We start from the raw sequence: 22,059 nt of genomic DNA, 5'->3' as shown, positions 1-22,059 counted from the left end.
GAAATCACAGAAGGACTAGAAAATATCTGAAACTGAATGATAACAATAATATAACATATAAATATTTGTGGGATGCAGATAAAATAGTGCTTAGAGAAAAAAAAATTATGGTTTTCAATACTTAGAGAAGAAAAGGAAGGATCTACAATTAATGACTTCAAGAATCTAGAAAAAGGAAAGCAAAGTAAACCCAAAGCAGATAAAAAAAAAGGAAATAAAATTAAGAGAAAAAGAGAGAGAGAAAGAAAGAGAGAGAGAAAGAAAGAGAGAGCGAGAAAGAGAAAGAGAGAGAAAGAGAGAGAAAGAGAGAGAAAGAGAGAGAGAGAGAGAGAGAGAGAAAGAAAGAAAGAAAGAAAGAGAGAAAGAAATACAGACAAACAATAAATAAAATAATAAAGCCAAAAGCCTGTTCTTAGATTCCTAGCTGAACTGAGTTGAAAGTGCAGGTGGAGTGGGGAAGAGGACACAAGTGACCAATATTGAGAATAAAAAGGGGGTTATAAGTACAAACACTATTAAAAAGATAAGAAAAATTATAAACAATTTTATGTTCAAAAATTTGACAACTTAAATGAAAGTTTCCTTGAAAGCTAGCAAAATATAATCCAGAAGAAATAGATTACTTGTTAGCTTTTATAGAAATAAAATCCCTTGTTAAAAATTCTTCCTATAAAGAAAAACTCTGAACCCAGATGTCCCTAGTGGTGAATTCTGCCAAACTTAAGAGAAATACTGATTCTACACAGACTGCTCCAGAAAATACAGAAGAAAAGGGACATTATCCTGATGCTAATACATACTGAGGTATCACAAAAAAGGAAACTACAGATCCGTATCTTTCATGAACATAGATGAAAAAATTCTTAACAAATTTTAAGCAAATCAAATCCAGCAATATATCAAAAGAATAATAAATCATGACTGAGTGAGATTTATGCCAATAATTCAAGGTTGCTTTAACATTTAAACAGGAACCAAACCAATTCATCTTATTAACAGAACAAAGGAGAAAAATCACATGCAGAAAAAAGTAATTTGACAAAATTCCATACCCATTCATGATAAAAATTCTCAGAAGCAAGCTCTGAACAGAAGGAAATTTCTTCTGTGTGGTAAAGGACATCTTGGGAAAAACTTACATCTAATATCATACTTACAGGTGAAATAATGAATGTTTCCTCCTTAAGACCAGGCAAAAGGCAAGGATGTCTGCTCTAACACTGGTGATGCTAGCAACTGCAATAAATTAAGAATAACTGCTTCTGCACAGCAAAGGAAACCATGAGTAAAACAAAAAAACAACCTACGGAACGGGAGAAAATTTTTGCAAATGAAACCAACAAAGGCTTTATCTCCAGAATATGTAAGCAGCTCATACGACTTAATAAGAAAAAAACAAACAACCCAATCCAAAAATGGGCCAAAGACCTAAACAAGCAATTCTCCAAGGAAGAAATACAAACAATCAATAGGCACATGAGAAAAAATATTCAATATCACTAATCAGAGAAATGCAAATCAAAATACAATGAGGTATCACCTCACACCAGTCAGAATGGCCAGCATTCAAAAATTCACAAATGACAAATGCTGGAGAGGCTGTGGAGAAAAGGGAACCCTCCTACACTGCTGGTGGGAATGCAGTTTGGTGCAGCCACTGTGGAAAACAGTATGGAGATTCGTCAAAAGACTAGGAATAGACTTACCATATGACCCAGGAATCCCGCTCCTGGGCATATATCCAGAAGGAACCCTACTTCAAAATGACACCTGCACCCCAGTGTTCATAGCAGCACTATTTACAATAGCCAAGACATGGAAACAGCCTAAATGTCCATCAATAGATGACTGGATAAAGAAGTTGTGGCATATATATACACAATGGAATACAACTCAGCCATAAAAAGACTAAAATAATGGCATTTGCAACAACATTGATGGACGTGAAGACTGTCATTCTTAATGAAGTAAGCCAGAAAGAGAAAGAAAAATACCATGAGATGGCTCTTATGTGGAATCTAAAAAAAAAAAAAAAACACAGAAATACAAAACAGAAACAGACTCATAGACATAGAATACAAACTTGTGGTTGCCAAGGGGGGAAGGGGGTGGGAAGGGACAGACTGGGATTTCAAAATGTAGAATAGATAAACAAGACTATACTGTATAGCACAGGGAAATATATGCAAGATCTTATGGTAGCTCACAGTGAAAAAAATGTGACAATGAATATATATATGTTCACGTATAACTGAAAAATTGTGCTCTACACTGGAATTTGACACAACATTGTAAAATGATTATAAATCAATAAAAAATGTTTAAAAAAAGAAAAACTGAAGGTCATAAAGATCAAAAAAAGAAGGAAGACTGTCTTTATTTGCAGATGACATGATTACTTACATAGAAAATTCTCAAAAAGACACAAGATGGCTGCTAAAACTAATAGCTGAATTCAGTAAGATCTCACAATATAGATTTCAATTTCTAAAAATCAAGGTTAAAATCAAAATTAATTGAATTTTTATATACCAGCAGCAAACAACAGGAACACAACTTTTTATTTCATTTTTAATAGCACCAAAAAATGAAAATATCCTTAGGAACACATTTAACAAAATCCGTATAAGACTCCTACAACAAAAAGTATAGAATATTGCTAAGAGAAATTAATTAAATATCTAAATAAATGGAGAGATATACAAGGTTCATGGATTAGATGACCCAATAATTAAAATATCTCTCTCCAAATTTATCTATGGTTTCAACATGATGCCAACAAAAATTCCAGCAGGACTTTTTTTTTTTTATAGAAAATCACCAGTTGATTATAAAATATATATATATATATATATATATACACATATATAACTGAAAATGAAAATGAACAAAGTTGGCCTACTTACACTACCTGACTTCAAGACTTACTCTAAAGACACAGTAATCAAGGCAGTAATGACAAAAAGAAAAAACACAGATCAATTCATACAGAGTAAGACTCAAGAATAAGGCTCACACACATATGGTCAATTAACTTTCAACAAAGATGCTGAGGTAATTGAATGAAGAAAGAAAATCTTTGCACTAAGTTGTGCTGAAACAACTAGAAATGCCTAAGAAGGGAAATGTACATTGACTCTCACCTAACATCAACGGAAATTAATCAAAATTGTCCATATAACTAAATGTGATGCAAACAAAAGAAAAACAAAGAAAACAATGAAGAAAATCTGTGCAACCCTGAGTAAGGAATAGCTTCTTAACTAGAACACAAAAACCACAAAATATTAAAAGAAATGGGTACACTGGATCTCATCAAAATTTGAAACTTTTGCTCAACAACAGACAGCTTTAAGAATATGAAAAGATAAGCCACATAATGAGAGAAAATATTCAGTCTGACAAAGGACTAGTATTTGAAGTACATAAAGAACTATACCAACACAATAAGAAGAAGAAAATGACAAAATTAAACTGTGGGCAAGAGACTTGAATAGACACTTCACAAACGAATATAAACAAAGGGCCAATACACAAATGAGGGGGAAATGCTGAAATCACAAGTAATCAGGGAAATCCAAATTAAACCCAGTGAGTGATATCCAGTTTCTAGAGGCACTAGTGACAGGGGCAGAAGCTACGCCATCAGTGCTTGGCATAGTTAGCAGTGAATGCTCCCTGATCGGTTCTGCGGTGTGATTTTAACAACTCTGGCCATGTCGCCTCCAGGTCCAGTTTCCTTGCACACACCCTCCATCCCAGCAACTCCATGAACTACCCAATAGCCTTTTAATAAAGTCTTTTCTACTTAAACTAGCCAAAGTCAGGTTCTTTTACATCAAACTAAGAACCCTGATTTATTCAACAGCTGCTTTCTGAAAATTATTTACATAGAAAACTAAAGAAATGTAGAAAACATCAATCTTAGTTTTCAATTAGATTCAAGAAATTAAGGACAACATTAAGCAAATAAAAGTTGAGACTATCAAGTGTCAGATGCAATAAAAAAACAGGTGAATGAAATACAGGCAGAGACATAAAAACAAGCTTGCTGAGATAAGAAGGAAACTAAAAATGGAATAACAGAACCAAAATCTACATTAGAAGCAGAAAATTTAACGGTAGACACTGTAGAAAATCAATTTCATGGCAGAAAAGCAAGTTTGAAAAGTCCTTCAAGAATGCAAAGGACAGAGAAGAAAATATAAATTAAAGACAATAAAACACCTTTTCAAACATCATTTTGCCTTATTAATTCCTTCTTAGCCATTACTGCAATCTATGATGGCTTGTTTATCATCTGTCTCTGCCTACTGAACAGTCAACTTTTTAAGGGTACTGTCTGTCTTTTTACAGTTGTGTTCTTAGCACCAAACCCAATGGCTGGCATGCAGGTGTACTCCATGGATGTTTAGTCATTACGTAAATTAACAGATTTTTTTCTCATTTTTTATTTGTTACAAACACTTATAGCACTAAATACGTGGCATCGTTCTAAGTGCTGTATAAATATCAACGTAGCATTCTCAGACCAACTTTACTGAAGTCTATTGTTATCACCAGTTCACAGGGTGAGAAACTAAGACACAGGTTCATGAAATAACTAACCCAAGGTCAACCAGCAGGTAAATAATAGAATCAGGCTTAAGCTGAGGCATTCTGATTCCAGTCTGTAGGCTCTTCAGCACCGCACTTTCCATCCAACATAAAACATACAATGCTTTTCAGCAACTTCATCTCTGATCTCTGCTTATTTCAAGGAAACCTTACAGACCACAAATGAGTCATGTTACTAGGGACACACCAGTAATTTTAGCAAATTTTTAAAACATATTTATAGCCATCTTTTCATTACTTCATTTGCTGTATTTGTTTTTAATAAACTTGTATTTTAGAACAGCTTCAGATTTAGGGAAAAATCGTGAAGATATACCACACACCACTAATATGGCAAATCTGATTCAACTGGTTAATACTGATACATTATTATTAACTAAAATTCCTACTTGAGTCACATTTCCTTAGCTTTATCTAACGGCCTTTTTCTGTTCTGGAACTCCCATCCAGGACACCACATTACATTAAGTCATCACGTCGCCTGAGGCTCCTCTTGGTTATGAGAGTTTCTCAGGCTTTCCCTGTTTTTGATGACTTTGACAGTTTTGAGAAGTACTAATCAGGTATTTTGTAAAATGACCTTCTATTGGGACTTGCCTGAAGAATGAACATATTGGTTTTATGGGTTGAGAATAGCAGATTCAGTTTTAATGATTATGCTCAAGACTGACAAAGGTACATTAAGATAAGCATCTTCCTACATTGTGAGAGTAAAAATTGCTGTACCGTTCCTAGAAAAAAAAATTTAATAATATGATGATCCTTAATACAACCAAGTGATTTCATTTTTAAGACTCCTTAAAAAAAATATCAGAGATGAGGGCAAGGACTGAGCTATCTCTCTGATGCACGTGTAAGAATTGGATGAGTATCTCTGTGTAAGACACATTAAGTAGGGGAAAAAAACTATAAAAAAAAAAAACAGGTTCTTCAAAAGGTTCACAATGTTCTTCTCTGGTGGTATATTATCTTTTTAAAACTCTCTTGTATTTTTAAAATTTCCTATGATGAACATATATTACATTATCAGAGAAAACAATATGACTTTATTTTAAAGAGGGTCACATCAATGCACCTGAGGTCTGACTATCCTCTGCAGACCAGGCACTCGATGGTGCTGAGGTAGTCGGCATTCAGAAAGCTCGAACTTTCTGCCACAGATCGGTCCAGGGATCTGGACTTTAACCCTCCCTGTGACACACAGCCTGGGATTTTCTACCAGAGTTTCCATTTAATAGTTGACATTAGGGCTGTCTCCTCTCTACATCTGGGACCTGGCTCATGGAATCCTTGTTACATCCGTGGTTCTTTCTTTATCCCCAACTGAATCAAGCCCAAGATTTTTGTCCTGGCAATTCTCCCAATATTTGGTCAACCAGTACTGCCCCAATCTCAGGTGCCAGTACTCTCCTCTGGTTGTGTATGTTTGTCTGCTGAGTTTTCTGAGGATCAAGTCACATTTAATTCATCTTGTTTTCGCCTTTTGCATCTAAGTCCTCATTGTGTTGAATTAAATTTTGAAAAGTAACTGTCCGATATAATAGACCCATTTTTCCCCCATTGCCCTGAACACGCCTCCCTCAAGCCTGCCTCTGCACCTGCGCTCGTGCCACTCCCCGCTAGCCTAGCGCTTCAGCTTTCACTTCCCCTTCACATCTCTGCCGGCCCTTCAGGTCCCCACTCATTCTGTGTCCCCCACTAATATGGCCTCTGCTGGTCCCTGCCCCTTCTGATGTCCTAAGGCTCTATTTGTATACTGTCACACACTATCTTACAGTGTCCCCTATTAATAGCAAGTCTGCTTGAGTCTCAGCCAGCATCAATTAGTTGAAAGCCCTAGAATTTTATACGAGAGACCTACAGTGGCAGACTAACATTGCTGCTACCATCTGGGAGACCACAGTCAAGTTATTTATGCTCTTTGAGCCTCTGTTTACCATCTGAAAAATGGGGATAATAGCTCAAAGGGACTGCAAAGAGCAAAAGAAATAATACACATAAAAAAGAAGCCAAAAGAAAACTAAACTTTGTTACAATTGTTACTTTTATTAAATCCTTTCTCCCCCAAAGAGTTCATAGTTTCCTGATACCATGGCACTCCTATCTTCCAAGGCATCTCACCCAGTATTTCCCACACAGCACACTGACTTGGAAGTTAGAAGACATGCCTTATTAGTACATAACCTTGAACAACTCACTTGACCTCTCTGAGTTTCCCTTTCTGATACATGAGTCATATTACCATAGCTCCCCTACGTGCTTCACACCACCGTCAGAGACCACAAATAGACAATACTGTACAGTACTTTATAATCCAAAAAGCACCTAAACCCTGTAAAATGTGACTCTTAGCCTTAGTCTCATCAAATATACTCACTATATACATATTGATTTGGGTTATTCTTAGCCTCTTTTCAAATTTTGCTTAGTACATTTTACCCCACTAATTGTTCTATGAGAACTGTTTTAAAAAGCTCCCTCCCTGAGCCATTACTCATACCAACTCTAACCTACCAAACCCAACATTAGACAGTAGCTTCCTCCTCTCTTATGGAATCCGTGGTTCACACAACTGATCATGTTCTCCTCTGTGCCTTGGCTCCCGGGAGCCCAGATCCAAATATGTCCCCCTCTAGCAACTACACAGACTTCTGAGCATGCATTCTTACACTAACTGTGCGCCTGGCTTCACCTTTTGCAACTATTTTGATTTTCTCTATACCTTCCATTTTCCCTTTTGCTGTATTACTTACAACTCTAAAAGCCACCCCAAATTCCTTCTGAGCTTAAAGAAAAATAAAGGATAAAAATCTGCAATCAAAGCTCCACTTAGTTGCTAAAGACAATGCCCTATTCTCTTATTGCAGGGTGCCATGACTCCATAGCAACTGTGACAATCTCTGCAGTCATTCATCAGCTCAGTGCCAAGAGGAACAGCCGCGGTAGACTGTTTCCAAAAACTGACACGATGATTTTCCTCCATGTATGAATGCAACTTTGGAACGTGACTTTGCAGCAACTCTCATCAGAAGGTGAAGGCTATCTCCCTACTCCTTGAATCCAGATGGGTTTTGTGATTTGTTTGAGTAAATAGAATGCAGCAGAAGTAAAGTTATGACAGTTCTGAGACTCAAGAGAACTGAAGAAGGTCCCCTCTCTCTCATGGGATCCCTTCCAGGCATCAAGTGAACTAGTCCAGGTTATCCTGCTGGATAATGAAAGACATGTGACCCAGTCGCCCCATCTCCCCCACCAACTCCCCTAATCAGAGCCATCTAGCTGACTGGAAGTTGATGCAAGACTAAGGCCATCCAACACCAGAAGAATCACTCAGCTGAGCCGAGCCCTAGCTACTGATCCACAGAATCATAATCTAAATATACATTTGATGTTTTAAATCACTGTATTTTAGAAAAGTCTGTAAGCAGCAAAAGTCAACTGAAACAGTGGCTGAGAACATTCACAGGGCTGGGAAATAATCATTTAACCAAAAGAAAATAATCATCTGAGAGTTGTGAATACTACATAGATATGGAATGTAATCAGAATCCTTTTAGGACCATTAGTAAATTTGAGGTTAGAGGACTATACGCTGATTAAAGCATATTCTTTTTTTTTTTTTTTTGATCAAATTATTTAGCCTATCTGACCTTCAGCATCCTAAGCTTTGAAATGGGTTTAGTAAAACCCACCCTACAGTGCCGATTTGTATGTAAAACACAAAGCACAGTGCTAACACATATTAGACACTCAACAAACAGCAGCTTGTTGGAAAAAAATGTTTGACTTTGCTGTTCAGACCACATTTTTTTTCTGCCAAAAGCTTACTGACAGCTTATTATTGAAAATTCTTGGATTTTCTGCTACTCTAATGAGTTCTTACTGAGAGTCAGAAGTCAGGAGTCTTAGGAGATTAGAAGACTCCTACCTAGAAGTCAGGAATCTTAACTTTTTTAATTATATGTAAGCCACAAAACTAAAAAAGCACAGAATGTGAAGAAAAAAATGAAACAGAATGTATCCTAGGAAACCTCTAGTCTCAAAACTACTAATTTTCAAGACTGCAAAAAACAAAGCTCCTCATTCTGCCAATGATGAGAATGAGGCTCAGTGAAGAAGTCAAACTCTAGAAGTGAGTCCAGGTTTCCAAACTCCAGGTCCACTTCTCTTGCCACAGTTTAGAACATCTTCACCACAGGAACCTTTATGAATATTTGACCACAGTGATAGCAAAAATTACACACACACACACACACACACACACACACACACACACACACACCTCTCTCCTAGAGGAAATATTTTCAAGTCATTTGTCATTTCTCATCCATCCTTTTGGCCAGAAACCCAGATTAGCTTTTGTCACTGCCGTATCACCAGGCCAGCTTCACTCAAGACCCACTTACTATCTGCAAATGTTGCTATAATTAAATCCAAGTGGCCGCTGTGAGTTATCATCACGTACCCTCTCCAGCCATTAGTCAGATTTCCAGGGCTGCCGTTTTTCTAAAGAGGTCACTCGCTCTTCTCTTTCCCCTTGGCTATCCCAGCAGGTTTTTGTTTTCTTTTCTTGGGCAAAGGACTTTTAAGCCAAACTCATTTCCAGGCAATGGGCCAACCCTCCCATTTATCCCAGTGACCTTACAGCAGCCAGAATGTCTCTCACCAGCATCGCTGCTGAGCTGGCAGGGTGGGCAGTGAAGGGGAGAGGTCTGAAGCAGGGTATCTAAGAGCAGAGGACTTGGGGTCTGTATCTAATAGAGAACAAGACTGCCTTCATCACCACCATCAACATCAGAATCAGAAATCCCTGTGTGTGTAGCACAAGGTGATACCTCAGTTCTCTGGGTGCTTCCCATAATCTTTCCAGCTAGGGTTAAGAAAACTATAGAATCTTTGAGCTGGATCGGATCATTAGAATCACCTGGTCCAAACTCTTCCCCTTACAAACGAGGAATCTGAGCCCCCACAAGGAAAAGTGACCAGCCCAGTCATTTAGTGAGTGAATAGCACAATGCATTTAGATTCAGGTCCCTCTTACCTTAATTTCAGTTCAGGAAGCATCTCACTCTTTGCTCCTGGGATCCCAGAAGACTAATAAGCAACAGTAATGGGCTATATCTTGAGACTGTCCTCTCAGAAACCACATCACCACCATTTCTAGTCAGTATGACTCACCTGGGGTTGACCTTGCTTTCTCGTTCCAAGGAGAAGCACATGGCCCAGACCTGGATAATTGGGAACACACCCTCCCTCTGGCCACAGTTACTGGCTTGGGGATAATTATATGACCTAAAGAAAGCCAAGGAGAATCACCCCCAGGATTTTTGCTGAAGCTTTTAGAAGAGAATCTATTCAAGATCTCTGGGATTATAAATTGTAAGAATTATAAAAGCCTTGAGTTGCTAGAGGCCATCTTTGTCACTAGCCAGAAAAAGCCTTCCTTGGAATAAATCCAACACAGTAACACTATTGAGCACCTGGATTCAGCCATGTCTGAAGACCTAGACTTTTCAATTATGTGTCAATAAATTTTCCTTTTTTTTAAAGATAGTCTGAGTGGTGTTGTCATTTGTAACCAAATGAATCCTGACTAACATACAAACTTTTCTCAATTAGTTTCAGTCGTGAATGAAATTTGAAGACTCTTTTGATGCAACACAGCTTTTAACATGATCACTGACAACACAAGCAACACTTCCCATCCACGTACCCACCCAATGGACCCCCACATGGAATCGCTCCCTGAGTCTCCCATAGTACTAATCACATTAATAAATTATTACCAGGCACTACTTTTTGCATTATCACTGATTATGCTGCCATTAAATTCTTTAAAATTCCCATCAGTAAAAAAATTTACATAAGTGAAACAAGTGGGCTTTTAGGACTCTCGTTTACCTAATATAAAATGGCCCCATTGTGAGAAAGTAGGTATCTGGTCCACTGACCCACTGCCTTGGTACACACCCACCTCCCAGCCGAAGGGTAGAATTAATGATGTGCATTAAGACAGGACGAGCCATTTAAAACAAAGCCTGCTAAAGAGTCATGGCAGCATTTTTTTTTCCTTCACTACAAAAAGCTGCTCTGAAAAAGGCAAAATGCTAACAGGAAAACCACCTCAGCAATCACATCAGCTTGGCCCTTTCCAGAAACCTTGTCTTCTAGGTGATGGAAAAGATTCTCAGGGGAGTTAATAAAGATGCTTTAAAATATGAAAGCTGATATATGTATGTATATGTGTGGTTGAGACATTGTGTACACCAGAAATTGACACATTGTAACTGACTGTACTTCAATAAAAAAATTTTTAGATATTAAAAAAAAAGATGCTTTAAGAGTCACTGGATGTTTACCATACACTGTGGTGTGGAAAGTGAAATTGCAACCAAACAAAATAATAATTATAATAATAATAATAATTAGAATCACTGGTACAGAAACTGAATTGTGTATTGAAAAGACATAGCACCCAGTGCCAGCATTCCACTCTTTGGTGAAAGCCTTATTAATAGTTGTGATTTGTAGACACTAAGAGAGCCTAAGCTTGGATATCAAAGCAAATCAGGCAAAGAAGCTGTTCTTCCTACTATACACACACCTGTTTCTCTGTTTACAGTGTGGTATCAAATGCAGATAAGCCCAACGATTATGCTTCCAGTTTTGCATCAGAGTCAAAGTAATGCTAGATGGGTAGGGTAGATGGGTGGGTGGATGGATGGATGGATGGATGGACAGACAGACAGACGCTGCTTCTTAATTCATTTCAGATGCAGGTGTTGCTCACCCCTTTGCCATCACCTCTCTGAGACAGCTGGGCGTGTGATGGGTTCTAGTGAAAATAAATATCCCTGACTTGAGGCAAATCACATCCTTTACCTCAAAGTGCATTGCCTGCAAGCAAGCAGAAGAGTTTTAATATCAGGACACAGACGCACGCTGGAGGAAAATGAACGAAAGAAGAAAGGACAAAATTCAGGAATCTGAGTAGGAGATCCACACCTATGTTTTAAGCTAACTCTCCTCTGTCCAATTCAGTCATGGAACTTTCATTCATTCTTTAAATAAATATGTATTAAGTGCCTACTGTGTTCTCAAAACTGGGGGCTCAGTGTTCAAGCACACAGTGTGAACAAACCAGGCGTGGTCCCTGTGGGCCTCATGATGCTTACAGTCTAAAGGAGAAAGTAGATATTAATAAGTAATAAATAATCTTTAATCAGTATTATTCCATTTGTCTATTAGTGCAAAGTAAGCTACCCCAAAGTGTAATGGCTTAAAGCATCAACCATTATATTACATCTGAGGCTCAGAAATTCAGACAGGGTTCAGCCAGGCAGTCTGTTCCGCATGGTGCCAGTGAAAGTCCCATGAAAGTATTCCAATAGGCAGATACATAGTGTGGTCTGGAGGGTCCAAACAGCTCACCCACACGTCATATGCTTTGGCAGGAATGGCTAGAAAGCTGGACTCGGCTACGACAGCTGACCGAGTGCCTCTGTGGGGGCTCTCTGGCCTGGCAGTGTCAGGGGAATCAGGCATCTTGCTTAGTGGCCTGGGGCCCCCAGAGATTGCTCCAAGAGACAGGAAGCAGAAGCCACCAGTTTATTCAGGTCTGAGCCTAGAAACTCCCACATCATAATGTGGGCCATGTCCTATTGGCCTCTCAGTCATAGACCCCGACCAGATTCAATGGAAAGGCACATGGATCCCATTTCTTCCTGATGGAAGGAGCAAGAAGGAATCTGCAGCCGTAGTTAATCTACCAAATACGTAATTCACAATTGTCAAAAATACTGTGAAGGGTTAGAACAGGGGGCTATGAGGGGGACCGAGGTGGGGGATCTAATTTAAATTAGGTGAGCAGGCAGCCCTGGGCTGTCTCCAGCTCTGAAGGATAAGTGGTCATAAGCCTTAAAGGGGAGCCCATCTTCATTACACAATAAATACATCCCATCTTCAACATTATCTTCCCTCCCCCACACAAAAAAGAAAGCTATCTTTATTTGCGGAAAAAAAAAATTCAATAAGGTGTTTTGTATTTTTCTAACTCCCTAGAAGACAGGCATATGCTTCAAAACTACTGAATTCCTTCTATTCTCTGAGGAGTGAAATAAATTATATCCCTGAGAATTTAATGATATGGAACAGCAAATTTCACTCTAAAATCAAATACAGCATCTGTAATAGTACAATAAAATAATAAGCAATCAAGTAGAAAACTTTGTTACTAAATATGAACATTTGGGAAGAACAATTTATCAACCTAACACAAAGAACATTAGATGCTTCAAAATTGCCATAATTCACATTCACTTTCTATAATGAAAGTAAATATTTTAACTTAAAATTTCCAGGTATGTATGTTTATCATAAAAATTATATAGCTGGTATATGTAAATATCAAACTATATGTGTAATGTAGTCCATCTGTATCCTCAGCTTTCATTCAGTAAGTATCTAATTTGTGCCAGGTACCTTTCCTTATATCATCTTTTTTTTTAATTGAAGTATACTTGATTTACAATGTCTCAGGTGTATAGCAAAGTGATCCAGTTATACACATATGCACTTTTTCAGATGTTTTTCCATTATAGGTTATTACATGATATTGAATATAATTCCCTGTGCTATATATATAGTAGGTCCTTATTATTTATCTATTTTATATATAGCATGTAGATGTTAATCCTAAATTCCTAATTTATTCTTCCCCCATCCTCTTTCCCCTTTGGTAGTTGTAAGTTTGTTTTCTATGCCTGTGAGTCTATTTCTGTTTGTAAATAAATTTGTATCATTTTTTTAGATTCCATATATAAGTGGTATATGGTATTTGTCTTTTTCTGTATGACTTACTTCACTTAGTATGATAATCTCTAACTATGCTGCAGTGAATGGATTATTTCGTTCTTTTTTATGGCTGAGTAGTATTCCATTGTATAGATATACCACATTCTACCGTCTTAATATAACAATTCTGCCAATAATAGAATTCCTTACATGACTGAGTCTGTCCTCTTCTCTTCTTTCCTACACATCCACTGCCCCAGTTCAAGTCTACCTCAGTCTTACCTGGATTATAAGTACAACCTTCCTCTAGACTGTTTTCTCCAAGACATTCTCAAATGGCCCTCCAGAGGGATCCTTCTAAAATTGTCATCATAGGATAACATCAATGCTCCAAAGTTGAACATGGAAGACCCTTCACAGTCAGGTTTAGTGGATGTCTCCAGCCTCTTTCCTCCTGCCCCAGACACGCCACATGTTTCATGGTTCTGTGGTTTTGCCCACACTTTCTCCCCCATTTTTGCTGGCTTACCCTTCAAGCCTCATCTCAAAATTTGCCTCCACTAAGGAACTTTCTCTCCCCTGTCTCCACAGGCTCCTGTTCTCAGCCTGAATCACAGCATATTAAATTGTCTACTAACATGTCTGTCCCCAACTCCACCCTCAGCCTTATCTCTTCAAGGGCAGGGGCTATTAACTTCTTCAGTGCGCAGCAGAGCCTGGCCCAATGTAACCATTCCATAAACACTGTTGAATACCTTCTCTTTCAGGCCCCAGAAAACCTCCTAGAAGGTTGATTTGCTGGCTTGAGAAAATTTTAGCTTTCCTGAAACACTCAAAAGCCTTGATGCCAATATAAAGAGATAAAGTAAAATATACCTTTCTTAAAGTTCCCATCAGTACTTTTATTTTTTCCCCTATTAACCAGAGGATTCTTCTCCAGTCACTTACTTCTCTTGATGTGGACATCTGATGCAATTTGCCTACTTTTATTTTTTAAGTTACAAGGCTCAGTTGCTGGGAATTTGTTTGCCAGATAAAATCCCAGCACACTTGATCTGCCATATTGGCTTTTCAAACAGTCCCTGAAAAATGGTTCCCTCTGCAGAGTTCAGGGTTCCCTGTGACACCAGAAATTGATTGAGGACAGGAGAGAGGAGTAGAGATCACAAAATCGGCTGCTTCCTAACACTGAGGCTTCTCTCTGCCTCAGCATCTCATCTGGAAAATGGGGACAGTATGAAAATAATTACTGCCTCACAGTGTTTGGTGAGGCAATAAACGTAGAGCATTTAGCACAGCAAATAGCACCCACCTTGCTCTCTTCCTCCATCTAGGGGTAAACATTGCAAGAGAAAGCAGGTTCCCACAAGCAGGAGGCACAGGACAGGGAGCCAACTGAGCGCTGCAACCCAGTTCAGACCCAGCCCACATGCAGGAACTTGCCTCCTCTGGCCTCTGGCTGCCTTTGCAGACTGGGATCCCTGGTGCAGATGACGCTGAGACATTACAGACACTGTCTACTATTAAGTACTGGTTTCTCTGTGCTTGTTCAGCCCAGCTGAGGCATTGCAAAAGGCAAACGGGTTTCTCCCCATCGTTACAGTGGCTGCCAGCAATAAATCTCATCTGCCTCTCTTGTGCAACACCGCCTGGAAGGATCCCTTTTCCCCTGACACACTCCATTAACACCACCCAAGCATCTCCAAACAGAGGGAGACACTGGGTCCACCCAAATAAACTGCAGGCTGCATCTGAACACAATGACTTAGTTAAAACCAAGTTGCTTCTGTTAAGGTTGCTTCAGGGGGACAGCAGGAGTGAAACTGAGAACAAGCTGGGGTCAGGGCTCAGAGGCAATTTAAAGATCATCTGGAGAAAAATAATGACTTGCTTAAGGTCATACAGCAAATTAATGGCTGAGATGGGAGTAGAGACCAGAGTTCTTCAAGTCAACTCCAATATTGTTGCCCAGTAAGACACTAAAAAGATGATGGATTATTGAATAGACTTTGTGATTTGGGGTGGGGAAGTTTAAGAGCAAAGGACCACTCAAGTGTGGATTAATTCTACATCAAAGTTTTGTTGAGTGACTACCATGTGTCGGGAACTGAGGTAACAAACAGCAAAGAATGTGATAGATGAGGATGCCTGGTTGCATGTGACCGTTGTTTGAGTTCGGTGAGGAGCAGGGAAGGACAGCAAACCAGTAAGAAAATACACCACATATGAAATTACAGTTAGTGACAAGCGCCATGAAGAAAGCAAGCAAGGCACCATAATGGCAAATAGCATGGTGGAGGGAGCTTCTTTAATAGGGTGGTGAAAGACGGTCTTGCCAAGGAACTGGCCTTTAAACCAAGACCTGAAGGTCAAGACTCCAGCCATGTGAAGAGCCAGGAGAAGAATATTCCAAGGAAAGAAAAAGCCCAAGAAGCAGGAAAGAGCTTGTTCTTTTCTAGAAATAGTCAGACATCTCTGGGGGAGTGGAGTTTGGAGAGCCAAGCAGAGAGTGTAGGAGATGAGACAAGAGAAGAAGGCTGGAGCCATGTTCTACCAGATCTTAAGAAGCCTTAGAAGTAAGAATTTCAAATTTTATTCTAGGTACAGAAGGAAATCTTCAGAGTTCCAAACAGAGGGGAGGCAGATTTTATCTTAATTTCTTGGAAGATGGTTCTGGCCGCTCTGTATAATGAGAGGTGAGCAGACCGGAAGCAAGGAGAACACCCAGAAACCACAGAAGGGGTCAGAATAGAGATGATGGTGCCCAGGGCTCCAGTGATGATTCTAGTGACAATGGAAAGAGATGCGTGGATATGTGATCAGTTTAGGAGTATACCACTGAGGGGACTGGTCAATGGACTAGACATAAATGGAAGGAAGAATCAGATATTTTACCTAGATCTGTCACTTAAGAAACTGGCTGGCCATGTTGAAAAATTTAGAGAAATTCTAAGGACCTAGAATGATTACGAAGTGATGAGTAACAAACTCTGGTTTAGTCCAGGCAAACTGAAGTCTGAGCAAGGTGGTAGACCTCTCTAGGCCTTGGTTTTACTGTATGTAAATAATGGGATCATAATACCTACACTGTCCAATGATTAAAGGGACTTAATGAGTAGAGTGTCTGCTACACACTCATCCTCAGTAAATATTAGTTTCACTCTTCCTAAAATAACAAGTCTCATTTGGGACCAGATAAAACTCTCTGAAGACTTTTTTTTAACTTAGTCCCTTTTAAAGCACAAAGCATTTTAATATTCTAAATATTCTAAATAAATATGTTCTAATAAAAATAGTCGGGTGCCTCATTGTTTTATCATTGGGAAAAACCCTAACGCCTTTCAGAAGATCTATTTTCCTTTCATTTCTTGGGAGTTCTTTCCAACTCTCAAAGTTAATCTGTTTGGTTTTATTGTGATTTGGTTTAGAGAAAGTCTTAAAATTCTTAAAGTTATTGCCTCATAAGTATGTCCACTTGATTAAACGAACTAAGAGCAACTGTGGATTCCTCAACCACACGTTATGATAAGCTGCAATCCTGGGTCTTCCGAACAATATTTTCAAACCTGCTCAGTCAACAGATGGAAAAAAATAATGCCCCATTTGTGGATTCCTGGAGAGGAATCACTGAGGAGGCAAAGTGGAACTGAAGAGGGTGGGTATTATAACATGCACCCGCTTAGCCCACTGGGAAATTCAGCATCTTTTCCATCCCAAACTCCAGCAAGACAAGCAGCAGCTCTAGGACCTCAGCTGAGACTCTAAGGCAATGGGGCAGAGTTCTGTTTCTCATCCTGTTACAAGCGCTATGTTGAGATACAGAGACTATTTTCAGCGGAAGAATCGCTTTTACATCACCTAAGATTTCCCCCCCAACACGTATAAATACGTGGGCAGAACATGCATAAACTTCTATATAAAGTCTTGGCCCTGTGATTTTGTTGGCTTGTTTGCTGAAAGAGCCAAATTTATATAAAAAGAGAGGATAATCACTGTCATTTCTGGCCTCACACATTCACTGGAGAATCACACTTATACCTTAGAGAGAAAAATTATCTTTCCCTCAAGACAAGTAATTTGGAGGCTATCAGAAGGGTTTGTTTCAGCTTTTCTTGGATATCAATTTCTTATTCAATTTTTCTAAATAAAGGCAGAGAATGTACATACAGCTTCATGGGAAGGCTGCAGTGCGATACAGGGGTGTACCCAGAAAACCACATCGACATATTTGCTCTTCTATTCGGCATTCTTACAAGAAAGAGGAACAATACCCAACCGCTGATAACCAAAGAACTTGCTATTCTAAGAGAAGGTGGCAATATAAAATGTTTCTAAGGCTAAATATCTCCTCTCACAGTGGCTGTCATTTAAATTCCTGCCTAGCAAAGGGATTTTTATGGAAGGTTAATGCCTCCTATAACATTTATCCTGGATGGTGGAGCTTTTCGCGTAATTTTCTGGGCTTTATTCCTGCGGTGTTAGAGAACCTTATCTTCCCTCTAATAGCTTGCCAGTAAAGAGCCAGTGCATATAAAGGCAGTCGTTATTTCTCAGTTCAAGCCCTGATTTAATGAAATTCCAAATCTCTAGTAAAAGAAGCTTTGGGGTAAAGCCATGAAGAAAGAGGGAGGGCTGAAAACAAGATGCCATGGCCCTGCCTGGGACTGGGCTGTCGAAGGTTACTCGGGACAGAGCTTTGGCCACGGGAGACCACCTGAGGCCATAAGGAAGAGTGTAAGCCAGGCCAGTGGACTAAGCCAAGGGCGGCAACCACGGATTTTGGGGGAAGGGGTGTTCAGCTGGGGGAAACCTTTTCAAATAGTCCCCAGTTGCATTTGAACTTCTTAGCCTTTCCACCATTTTCCTGATCCCCCTTCACTGTTTTGACATTGACTACAGACATGGGCACTTCAGTAAAACTTCTCCTTCCCAGTTACCTAACCTCCTTCCTTCTTCACAACATTGCTAATGACTGTGGCAGCCTGTATTTTCCAAAAATGGCTATAGCAACTTCTGTGGGCCCACTCGCCCTGCTGGAGCCTTGCCGCCTCCCCGCAGGAGGCTGACGCTATTTCACCGCCCCTTGATATGGGACTGTGTGACACCTCGTGGAGTAAAATGCATGAAGTGCATGGTGAGTGGCTTCCAGGGTGGGGCAGTGATAAGCAATGTGACTCTTGGCTGGTCACATTGGGAACCCAGCCGCCATGCTGTGAGAAAGCCAGTACCTGTCCACTTAGGGAGACGACATGGAAGGCCACAGGGAGAGGTTTGAGGCATTTAGTTGACCGGCGACCTCAACCAGCAGGTCTGCAAGGAAACAAATATTCAGATCTTTCCAGCCCATGGCCTTCAAGTCTTCCAACCGAGGCACCACGTCATGGAGCAGAGATAAGCCAGCTCCACTCTGCTCTGTCCAAACTGCTGACCCATGGAATCAGGAGCACATTAAGGGGTTGCACTGTGCCGTTTTGGGGTGATTTATTTCAGAGCGATAGTGATTGGAACACTAATGCACTGTAACCATAACCCTTGTGGCAAATCACAAATGTTGGCTAAAAAGACCTCTTGACTGCTGGCAAATTCTCAAGGTATGCTCTAGCTGGTCCCCCGAGCCAATCCTTGGCCATTGACTATTGAAGGCCACCTACTATTCACCTACTACTCATTTCTGTAAAGTAATGAGAACAGTCGGGTCATTGGAGATCCCAGACCTGGGCTCTTTCTTGTGGTCTTTCACTATTTCATCTATAAAATAGGGATAATAACCATAAATTTGTTGTCTATGTCTGAGTCTGTTTCTGTTTTGTAAATAAGTTCATTTGTGTCATCTTTTTAGATTCCACATATAAATGATATCATATGGTATTTTTCTTTCTTTCTGGTTTCTTCCACTTAGAATGATGATCTCCAGGTCCATCCATGCTGCTGCAAATGGCAGTATTTTATTCTTTTTTATGGCCGAGTAGTATTCCATTGTATGTATATGTGTGTATATGTATGTATATCCATATATATATATATATATATATATATATATATATACACACACCATATCTAAATTGGGAGTTTGAAATCTGAAGACACTAACTACTATATGTAAAATAAATAAACCACAAGTTTCCACTGTATAGCACAGGGAACTATATCCAATATTCCTATATGAAAAGGAATATATGTATGTACATGGATGACTAAAACATTATGCTGTACACCAAAAATTGACACAACATTGTAAACTGACTATATTTCAATATAAAAAAGGTCATTAAAAAATAGAAAAAAACCCAGAAACAAAACAGAGATAATAATGCCTACCTCAGGAAACAAGGCATGTGAAACTTTTAAGCATTGTAGGATCTCAGTAACACAATTGTCACTAGTTGAGAATTCTTCCCAGGAAGAATCTACATTTTAGCTGGACCATTGTATCAGGCTCAGATGCCACTGGCCATTGCTAGGAGATATCCACCCCCATCACATCCTTGTGCACTTGGGTTACAAATTCCCACACATTCTTTGTCTCCACAAACCCACAGAGGGGCAGAGGAACCTCATGGGAGCAACGAAAATAAAACTGACACTCTTGCCCCGTTGTTATTGTTGTTCAAGGATTAAAAACATTTTTCTCTGATACATTACGGTGGCAGCAAAATGGGGAAAAATAAGAGACTCCTAAAAGGGAATTTATTGCAAGGGATACAGAGTCCCAATTGGTAAGCCAGACACAATACTAGGTTAAAAAAAATAATTCTCAGCACAACATACAGTAATATGGACCCCCCCCACAGACCCTTCCAAGCTGGAGCCAGAAGCAGATTTTTTTAAGAAAAATAGTTGCTTGTGGATATCAAGAACTACACTTCTGGAGAGTTGTACTTGGAGCCCAGGAAGTTTTGTTCTAGAATTGTGCTGTCCCAGATAGGACCCATCAGACACATGCAGCTACTGAGCACTTAAAAGGTGGCTAGTCCAATTTCAGATGTGCTCTATAAGCATAAAATATACACTAGGTTTCAAAGTCTTCATAATGATAAAAAAAATCATGTAAATTATTTCATCAAAATTTTCTATGTTTCACATGGTGAAATAATATTTTTGATCTACTGGGTTAAGAAACACATAAAATTGAAATGATTATCATCTATTTCTTTATCTATATTATATCTGCTAGAAAATGTTACATTATATATGTGGCTCACATTATATCTCTCTTGGACAGTGCAACACTAAGACATCTCTAAGAACATCCAACACACAACTTAATAACAAAAAACAAACAACCCAATCCAAAAATGGGCAGAAGATCTAAACAAACAATTCTCCATTAAAGACATACAAATAGCTAATAGGTATATGAAAAAATGCTCAGTATCACTAATTATCAGAGAAATGCAAATCAAAACTACAAAGAATTATCACCAGTCAGAATGGCCATCATTCAAAAGTCCACAAATAAATGCTAGAGAGGGTGTGGAGAAAAGGGAATCCTCCTACACTGCTGGTGGGAATGTAGTTTGGTACAGCCATTATGGAAAACAGTATGGAGATTCCTTAAAAAACTAAAAATAGACTTACTGTATGACTCAGCAATCCCACTCCTGGGCATATATCCAGAGGGAACTCTAATTCAAAAAGATACATGTGCCTCAATGTTCATAGCAGCACTATAGACAATAGCCAAGACATGGAAGCAACTTAAACGTCTATCAACAGATGACTAGACACAGAAGTTGTGGTATATTTTATACAATGGAATACTACTCAGCCATAGAAAAGACTAAAATAACACTATTTGCAGCAACATGGATGGATCTAGAGATCATCATTCTAAGTGAAGTAAGCCAGAAAGAGAAAGAAAAATACCATATGATATCACTCATATGTGGAATCTAAAAAAAAAGAAAAGGAAAAGGAAAAAAGAGGACACTAATGAACTCATCTACAAAACAGAAACAAACTCCCAGACATAGTCAACAATCTTATGGTTACTAGGGAAAGGGGGGTGGGAAAGGATAAATTTGGGAGTTTGAGATTTGCAAATATTTGCAAATATATATAAAAATAGATAAAAAACAAATTTCTTCTGTACAGCACAGGGAACTATATTCAATATTTGGAATAACCTTTAATGAAAAAGAATATGAAAATATGTATAAATATGCATGACTGAGATATTATGCTGTACACCAGAAATTGACACACTGTAACCAACTATACTTCAATTAATTAATTAATTAATTAAAATGAAAATTTAAAAAAAAAAAAAAAGGGAGCATCTGAAAACCAGGATGGCTTGAGCAAATCTGCAGATATATATTTGCAGTGGATGACAAGCAAGTCCCGGGATTCCTGGGCGCTCAGGGAGAGTGTCATCAGATACTGCAGTGGAGAAGTGCCGAGGCTGGGGCCCAGCTCTCACCAACAGCTGCCCTTCTCCAGTGGCCACAGACCGGGCAGCCTGGAGTCTCAAGGTCAAGGAACTTTACCCCAAGGAGTGCATCCTGGTCTCTGCTCTCCCTTTCCAGGTAGGAGATACGAGGTGAGCATCAAGGGAATGAATGGTTCATGAACCTGAGGATCCTCAAGAGTATTGGGGAAAAGGAAACCTCACTAAAGGCAAGATTTCCAGTGAGTAGACTGAACTGG

General features: G+C 39.1%; 1 long non-coding RNA gene across 6 annotated transcripts in view; it reads right to left on the bottom strand.

Annotated features, from left to right (window-relative positions):
* The window catches only part of LOC123616659 (uncharacterized), a 409,877-nt gene that overhangs the window by 352,839 nt on the left and 34,979 nt on the right, over positions 1 to 22,059 (bottom strand). For 4 of the 6 annotated variants that reach the window (XR_012506482.1, XR_012506481.1, XR_012506480.1 and 1 more), the window contains exon 1: positions 9,659 to 9,774. The exons of 1 other annotated variant lie outside the window; for it this stretch is intronic. This is a non-coding gene — a long non-coding RNA (uncharacterized LOC123616659). Of the gene's footprint in view, positions 1 to 9,082; positions 9,184 to 9,658; positions 9,775 to 22,059 lie in introns of those variants that run through there. One more of the 6 variants, XR_012506483.1, reaches the window with a different exon arrangement.

Source organism: Camelus bactrianus, chromosome 4 (assembly GCF_048773025.1).
Source record: "Camelus bactrianus isolate YW-2024 breed Bactrian camel chromosome 4, ASM4877302v1, whole genome shotgun sequence".
Classification (NCBI taxonomy): domain Eukaryota; kingdom Metazoa; phylum Chordata; class Mammalia; order Artiodactyla; family Camelidae; genus Camelus; species Camelus bactrianus.
Note: the sequence above shows the minus strand (reverse complement) of the source record. Positions and strands in the feature narration are given on the sequence as shown.